This window comes from Phoenix dactylifera, chromosome 11 (assembly GCF_009389715.1).
Source record: "Phoenix dactylifera cultivar Barhee BC4 chromosome 11, palm_55x_up_171113_PBpolish2nd_filt_p, whole genome shotgun sequence".
NCBI classification, from domain to species: domain Eukaryota; kingdom Viridiplantae; phylum Streptophyta; class Magnoliopsida; order Arecales; family Arecaceae; genus Phoenix; species Phoenix dactylifera.
The window spans coordinates 22,746,870-22,755,983 of NC_052402.1; the positions used below are offsets into that span (position 1 = coordinate 22,746,870).

Below are 9,114 nucleotides of genomic sequence, written 5' to 3' on the forward strand. Positions count from 1 at the left end.
ATGTTCTTGTACGAGTTCGGAAAATTGGGGTGCTGAGGGGCACTCATGAATAGAATGTGATGGGCTAGAACAGATAGCACACACTTGTGCTTGGGAAGAGCTAATGACATGTCCCCCTACCATCAGTTGGTCAATCTTATGGGACAATGCATCTACCTTGCTAGACAGGTCCATAGAATTACTTATTTCACAAATGGTTCCTCTTCTTTGAGAATTCGGGGGTGCTTGACGAGAACATGAAGCATGGTGGAGGGAGTTTTCATTAAGATTTTCAAATAATTTCCATGCTTCATGCTCATTTTGAAGCATGAATGTCCCCCCACATGCGGCATCAATCATCTGACGGTTTCGTTCAGTCAATCCGTCATAGAAGCATTGCACTAGCTTCCACTTAGGTATTTGATGATGTGGGCATTTACGGATTAGGTCCCTAAATCTCTCCCAAGTTTCATGAAATTCTTCTCCCTCAGTTTGGGAAAAGCTTGTAATGGCACGTCTAAACTGGTTCATTCTTCCTATGGGAAAGTATTTTTTAAGAAATTCTTGTTGCATTTGATCCCAAGAACGAATTGAGTTAGCTTCTAAAGAATTCAGCCATTGTTTGGCTCTATCTTTAAGGGAGAAGGGGAATAACCTAAGTTTCAGAGCATCATCAGTGAAATTCTGAATCTTGACAGTGGTGCAAATCTCAAGGAATTCATCTAGGTGTTTATATGGGTCTTCATTGGTGAGCCCATAAAAAGATGGAAGCATTTGGATCACACTAGACTTTATTTCATATTGTACCGCTGCTACTTCAGGTAATCGAATGCAAGATGGGAAAGTGTAAATGGTGGGAGTAAAGTACTCCCTCAAGAGTTTGGGTTGTTCTTCAGCCATCTTAAGAGGTGGGGATGATCCTAATGTTTTGATCTTAGCTCGAATGTTCCTAAGGGTTCGTTCTATTTCAGGGTCAAAAGGTAATAAATTTTGTACTCTAGAACGACTACCGTGCATACACTAGTACTCGATCAATCAAGCATGCAATAAAAGAGAAAAGCATATCAATCCTAGTCTTTGACCTAAAATCACTAGACAGCTCCTAACTGGTTTGAAGAGGGCACCTAAGCCTCCAATCCGGTCTAATGAACCGAGTTGACCAGGTAAGCTCCCAAGTAAGTGGAGGGGTCACGATGCATTTGCAAAGGTCCCACTTAAAACCCACTTGCCTCGAACAGATGAACTGTCTCCCTTATAGGGACAAAGCTTGCCTAGACATCAACTTAGCCATAGAGCGAAATTGGTGCAACTTTCGGTGATCTTCGTCCTATTGAGCTCGAATGTCCCTAGGGGCCAACGTCTAATTGATTTTAATTAAAGATGACACTATGTGAGATTGAGTTCACCTAAGTTGGGCAAGAGTCCGGTGATGAAATCCGGCTCTTATCTTGTTGGGGTGATTGCCCTTACTATGTGCAAATTGATTTGTGTATGTGTATCAAGCATGCATTCACACTCTTGCTGAAATTGAAATCAAACAATCACCACAAAATTTCAAACTAATAATTAATTTAAATAAGAAAGGCTTAGAGGTTACCAAAGGAAATTTCCCAGCAATTTTAAATTTTTTTTTTAGCAAACCTCCAAAGCATTCCTTTCTGATAGCCCAGATCTCCTCTTCGATTCCTGATCAAATAAGACCAAAAGAAAAATTAAAAAAAAAAATTAGTAGAAGAGAAAAAGGAGATAAGAAAAGTAACAATAATAGAGAATAATTTTTTTTATATATATAAATTTTTTTTGAAAGTTTTTTTTAATTAATTAATTTTTTTTTTATGATAGGAAAAATAACTATGCAAGCAATCCCCGGCAACGGCGCCAAAAATTGATCGGTTATTTCAATTTCAAAAATAAACCACGCAATAGCACGTATCCTGTAGGATAGTGATTACGGGTGTCGGTCCACAGGGATTGGAGACAAGTTATTTTTCCTAATTAAATAATTACTTCAAAGGGGATAAGCTAGAGTAAATGATAAAAACTAAGAATTAATATGGGTGTAGTAGTATGAATTATCTATGGAGAGAGGTGTTTAGGGCTAGATTCCACCGATAGATTTATATCCGTGACGCTTTTCAATGATTGAGTTGTATATAAGACTTGATTGCTTCCGACTACAAGCCAAAGCAATCACAAAAGAAAATATAACTAATTCTCAGCATGAATCATCTAAGTCTAGCACAAACCATCTACTCTAACGATAAGCATGACCTGTCTAACCTAGCATGATGCATCAGATCATTAAGTCATTAAACATGAAATCGATGTCACATGAATATCTCCTCCAAACCACAGGTGTTGGATTCGATGAAATAGATCAATCTATGTAAAATATTTTATGCAAGATAAATGATTCACATAAATTGGATAAATCATAAGATCAATTGATAAATTCTTCATCATGCAACCTATCTTACAATACAAACTCAAATCAATAAAAATGAAACGAATACTCCTCTATGGCTTCATCAAACCCCTAAACCGAGGCTTAGCTGCTCATGGTGGCCGGAAGTCCTCCCATCTTCATAAAAAAATTGCTCTTCACTCCCTTCCGCTCCCAGCCTCTCTCTCTTCTCTCTTTTTTTATTTTATTTCTTCATCTCCCTCTCGGCTTTCTTCTTCTTTTCACTGAAACAGGGGGTCTCCCCTGTTTTTCTGTTGAACCGAGCTCTCCCCCCCCGCTCTCCCTTCTTCGTCTTCTTATAGCTCACCGAAGACCAGCAGCGATGGATCCCGAGAGAGGAGGAGGGCGTGATGTTGGGAATGATCTCGGGCGAAGATGGAGCTCGAAGCGGGTGCCGATCCGGAAGGGGCTGGGTTACCGGCTCGTTGAATGCAGTCGGCTGGGATCGCGGTGAAGGCTGAATCACAGGGATTGGAGCTGGGAATCGATGGGAGGAACGCGGACGACCGGATCTCGGAGAAGACGGAGGAGCTGCTCGCTGGTGTGCTCGTTGGATGTGGCTGGAACGAGCTGATGCGGAAGAGCTGGATCTCGGCTGCTGGGAAGAGGGCTGGCCGCGGGATCGACGGGGAGACGCCGGAGGCGTCACGGGCGGAAGAGGAGGCGGAGGATCTGGATCTGGCTGGAACGGGCAGCGGGGCGCTCTGTGAGGCGAGATCATGGGAAGAATAGATAGAGGGAGGAAGGAGATAAACAGTAAAACAATTTTATTTATTTATTTATTTTATATTATATTATTTCCCACTGTTCATATGAACAGTGTTTTTACGGGACACTGTTCATATGAACAGTGAATCCAGTGATTTTCCCCGAAATTATTTTTATTTATTTTATTATATTAATTATCTTCTTTTTTTATTTTCAATTTATAAATTTTATATGAAGGCTGGTAAGGAATTGCTTTGGGTTTGAGGTGGGTCATGATGGTTGACTTGTCCTTGAGCCCATTGTCATTTAATTCTTGCTAAGCTGCTTCAGATCGAACTCGACCGGTCAAAACCAAGACCATGACTTAATAAAAATATTTTCCATACAATTATAACTTTCAATCTAGTTGCTTCAGTCAGACCAATGACCGCCGCCTATCATTTTAATCAGGACCAAAATCCATTTAATTATAACCTTAGCCGAGTCAACACAATCTCCTTATATGTTTTTCTGTAGTTTTCATGAAAGATTGCAATCAAGAGAGAGAGACAAGTTCAAAATCTGGTTTAAGAAAAGAATTATTTACCTCTTACCATAATTTAAATTTAATTCAATGTTTATTCAATTTCATGGTAAAATATGTATTTATCAGTTTAAAAACATTGATAAGTGCTATGGAAGGATGACTAAATTATAAATTATTAAGCACTTATTAGAGGCATCCCATCATGATCGGGTGCTAAGGAGAAGGGTGTATCAACTTTTTTCTCACGTCTCCCTCTTAAATCCTGATGATTCAAGGGCCCAAATGCAGTGAACCAAAGCCAATGGTCCAGATCTAGGCGCCATCTAATGGTCCAGATCAAGGCATCATCATCCAGAGTGCCATCCAATGGTCCAAAAGCAAGATGCCATCACCGATGGTCCAGATTCAGGCACTGAGCAACGGTCCAGATCTTTCATCCAGAGAGCCATCCAGTGGTCCAGATTCAGGCGTTGAGCAACGGTGCAGATCTTTCATTCAGAGAGCCATCCAGTGGTCCAGATTTAGGCGCTGACTAATGGACCAGATCCTTCATCTAGGAAGCCATCCATTGGTCTAGATGAAGGCGCCAACCAGTGGACCAGATCCTTCATCCAGAGAGCGATCCAATGGTCCAGAAGTGAAGGCCCTATCAAACCCAATCCAATTGGTTTTAACCAACTTAAAGGAAACATTAAACCTAATCAAATCAGGTCTAATTAAAGCCAAATGGGTTCCAACTCTTGGCTAACCCATATTAGGTCATGATCTAATCATATTAGATCAACCTAATCTAAGAATCAGATTCGAATTTAATTTGAATCAGGAGCTAGGGTTTGCAACACGTGCTAGCATGTTCATCTTGCAAACATGATCTAATCCAATTAGACACTTGATCAATTCCCTTGTGTGTGACCCATTGGGTTCCTTATCTTAGCCAGCAGTAGGTGCAGGTGCAAGTTGACCTAACCTAATTAGAATACCTCTAATTCAATTTAGGTTCAATTTAGTGCTAAACCTGACTTAGCAATCAGAACCTTTCTGATGCTTTGATCTAATCAAACTCTTTGATCCGATCAACCCACAAGACAAGATTGACGTCTAGAAACGTATCATGTCTACTCGAAAGATGAGGAATGTATTGGACAAATCCAAACATACTCTTCAGTGGCAAGTTACCGTGCAATTCAATCCCTCAGTCATACTACATCCTGAATAAGTGCATGAGTATGGATCAATATCAAACTCAATCACTTATTCATGTCTCTCTCAATCTTTTATATGATAATTCAAACAATGAAACATTAGAAACTCTTTCTAATTTTCATTTTCCTTTGATCAAAGGCTTCTTGAATCATCATAAAATTAGAGTAAGTAGGATGTTACCTTCTCTTGCTAGAAGTGATTGATTTCTTGTTGATCTACTCACAACCTTCGTACAAAATCCACCATATCCAGAATACCCCGTACACAACACAATGTCGTGAATGAGGGTAAACCAAAACATAGGTTCAAGTGCACAAGGTACCATGGTGATCTCAGGTCTAAGGATCACTTGCACGACTCCCACTATGAGAACCATCTTTTGACAATTAAGTAAGAATCCATAAGATGTTCTCATGGCTGGTCATTTCAGTGAACTCATTCCTCTAATGAGCACTCACATCTTTGTATTAGTGTCTCACACAAGTGATTGTGAGATCAATCACCCTCTACATCGAGCATACATAAGATGTACCAGTCTTTCCAGTTATATTGATTCCCGACTCAATATACCAATTTGACTGGAAATATTCTAAACTAGGATTTTAGGATTTTAGGTCTCACTGGTATGATCTCATCATAACCCTAAAACCAATGTCCTAATTTATGGAGTTCATCATCCAATAATAAAATAGATAAGCAGCAAATGATGAAACACAATGCCTTTATTGATATATATCGAGTGTCAAAGTACATGATTTGGAGTATTATAAAGAGAAACCCATCAAATGATTGGCTTATAGGGCATCTACTCTTTCACAAATGATATAGGAAAAGGACCCATAAAATCAATACCCTAAACATCAAAGATTTCTACAATTAAGATCGGGTTCAAGGGCATCTCATTTTTTCTTGAAATTTTTTCTAGTCTTTGACATCGGTCACATGCTTTACAATACTCGTGGGAGTCACAAAATAGTATGGGCCAATAGAATCCGCACTGCAAAACCTTTGTAGCCGTCTTTTTATCACTGAAATGACCACCACAAGTGTGGTCATGACAAAAGGAAAGGATTTTCCTTTGTTCGTATTCAGGGATGCACCGTCGGATGATCTGATCAGGGCAATATTTAAATAGGTATGGTTCATCCCAAAAATACCACTTCACACGAGCTAGGAAGCGAAATTGCTCCTGTTTGGTCCAAGAGCTGGGCATTTGTTCAGTAACGAGATAGTTGACTATGTCAGCATACCATGGAACATTGGTATGGAAAATCATCATTAATTGTTCATCAGGGAAGGTCTCGGATACAGGCATGGATTCTCCAGATGATTCAACAATTAATCTGGACAAGTGGTCAGCTACAACATTTCCAGATCCCTTTTTATCTCGTATTTCAAGATCAAACTTTTGGAGCAATAGGATCCAATGAATGAGTCTTGCCTTGGCATCCTTTTTTGTGAGAAGGTACTTAAGGGTGGCATGATCAGAATAAATAAGTACCTTGGATCCTATCAGATAGGGACGAAATTTGTCAAGAGCAAAGACAACAGCTGATAAGTGCTGAATAATTTATAATTTAGTTATCTTTCCATAACACTTATCAAAGTTCTTAAACTGATAAATACGTATTTTACCATGAAATTGAATAATCATTGAAATAAATTTAAAATATGGTAAGAAGTAGATAATTCTTTTCTTAAACCAGACTCTGAACTTGTCTCTCTCTTGGTTGCAATCTTTCAAGAAAACTACAATAAAACATATAAGGAGGAGATGGTGTTGACCCGGTTTGGTAACCTGATAGAGTTGTAATCAAGCTAGGGTTATAATTAAATGGGTTTTGGTCCTGCGAGCATAGTTATTTTTCTTTTCATTTCAAAAAAAAACTTTCAAAATATATATATATCTAAAATAAAAATATTTTCTATTTTTGTTGCTTTTCTTATCTTCTTTTTCTCTCTTACTAATTTTTAATTTTTTTTTTGGTATTATTTGATCAGGAATCGAAGAGAAAATCTGGGACTATCAAAAAGGAATGCTTTAGAGGTTTGCTTAAAAAAAAAATTTGCTATGGAAATTTCCTTTGGTAACCTCTAAACCTTTCTTGTTTAAATTGATTATTAGCTTGAAATTTTGTGGTAATTGTTTGATTTTAATTTTAGCAAAGGTATGAATGCATGCTTGATACACATACACAAATTAATCCGCACATAGTAAGGGCAATCACCCCAATAAGATAAGAGCCGGATTTCATCACCAGACTCTTGCCCAACTTAGGTGAACTCAATCTCACATAGTGTCACTTTAATTAAAATTATTTAGACGTTGGCCCCTAGGGACATTCGAGCTCAATAGGACAAAGATCATCGAAAGCTGCACCAATTTTGCTCTGTAGCTTAGTTGATGTCTAGGCAAGCTTTGTCCTTATAAGGAAGACAGTTCATCTGTTCGAGGCAAGTGGTTTTTATGTGGGATCTTTGCGAACGCATCGTGACCCCTTGACTTATCTGGGAGCTTACCTGGTCAACTCGGTTCATTAGACCGGATTGGAGGCTTAGGTGCCCTCTTCAAACCAGTTAGGAGCTGTCTAGTGATTTTAGGGCGAATACAAGGATTTGATGTGTTGTTCTTTTATTGCATGCTTGACTGATCAAGTACTAGTTTATGCAAGGGAGTCGTTCTAGAGTACGTGACCTATTACCTTTTGACCCTGAAATAGAACGGACCCTTAGGAATATTCGAGCTGAGATCAGAACATTAGAATCATCTCCACCTTCCGAGATGGCTGAAGAACAACCCAAACTCCTGAGGGAGTACTTTACTCCCACCATTTACACTTCCCTATCTTGCATTCGATTACCTGAAGTAGCAGCTGTACAATATGAAATAAAGTCTAGTGTGATCCAAATGCTCCCATCTTTTTATGGGCTCACCAACGAAGATCCATATAAACACTTAGATGAATTTCTTGAGATTTGCACCACTGTCAAGATTTAGAACTTCACTGATGATGCTCTGAAACTTAGATTATTCCCCTTCTTCCTTAAAGATAGAGCCAAGCAATGGTTGAATTCTTTGGAAGCCAATTCGATTCGTTCCGGGATCAAATGCAACAATAATTTCTTAAAAAATACTTTTCCATAGGAAGAACGAACTAGTTTAGATGTGCCATCATGAGCTTCTCCCAAACTGAGGGAGAAGAATTTTCTGAAACTTGGGAGAGATTTCGGAACCTAATCCGTAAATGCCCACATCATCAAATACCTAAATGGAAGCTAGTGCAATGTTTCTATGACGGATTGACTGAACAAAACCGTCAGATGATCGATGCTGCATGCGGGGGGACTTTCATGCTTCAAAATGAGCATGAAGCATGGCAATTATTTGAAAATCTTAATGAAAACTCCCTCCACCATGCTTCTTGTTCTCGTCAAGCACCCCCGAGTTCTCAAAGAAAAGGGACCATTTGAGAAATAAGTCATTCTATGGACCTGTCTAGCAAGGTAGATGCATTGTCCCATAAGATTGACCAACTGATGATAGGGGGACATGTCATTAGCTCTTCTCAAGCACAAGTGTGTGCTATCTATTCTAGCCCATCGCATCCTATTCATGAGTGCCCCTCAGCACCCCAATTTTCCGAACTCGTGCAAGAACACATCAATGCTGCTCAAACATAGCCCAGACCGGGTAATGACCCATTTTCCAATACATATAATCCAGGATGGTGGAATCATCCAAATTTTTCTTGGACGCAGCAAGCTTCGAATACTGCCCAACCCTACTCCCAAAATTTTCAAAACCCACAGAATTTGCATCTCTACCGTCCCTCAACTCAATTTCAACATCCTCCTCCAATCCAATCCAAAGAAATACAGCCTTTGAGGAGAAAGTGTTGACTACCCTTCAAGGTTTGGAGGCAAACACACAACTATTGAACTCTCACACGCAATCAATTGCTAAGCTAGAATCCCAAATGGGTCAACTAGCTAATGTATTAAACAAGCGAGAGGAAGGCAAGCTTCCAAGTCAACCAATGAGTAATCCAAGGGGACAATACGTGGCTCAAGAAACTCGATTAAATCATGAGCAAGCCAATGCTTTGACTATCCTTAGGAGTGGACGTGTAATAGATAATAAGGTTGGAGAGGATAACAACAAGGAAGGTGAAGAAGAGGAGAGGAATGTATCACATGAAAACTCAAAATCTTCTTCAGCTAGTCCACCATCTGC

At 39.3% G+C, this 9,114-nt stretch overlaps 1 non-coding gene across 1 annotated transcript; it reads left to right on the forward strand.

The window, feature by feature from the left end:
* Positions 1 to 397: 397 nt before the first annotated feature.
* On the forward strand, positions 398 to 503 carry LOC120112673. The gene has a single exon (XR_005514247.1). It is a non-coding gene; the product is annotated as a small nucleolar RNA R71 (small nucleolar RNA).
* Positions 504 to 9,114: the final 8,611 nt, after the last annotated feature.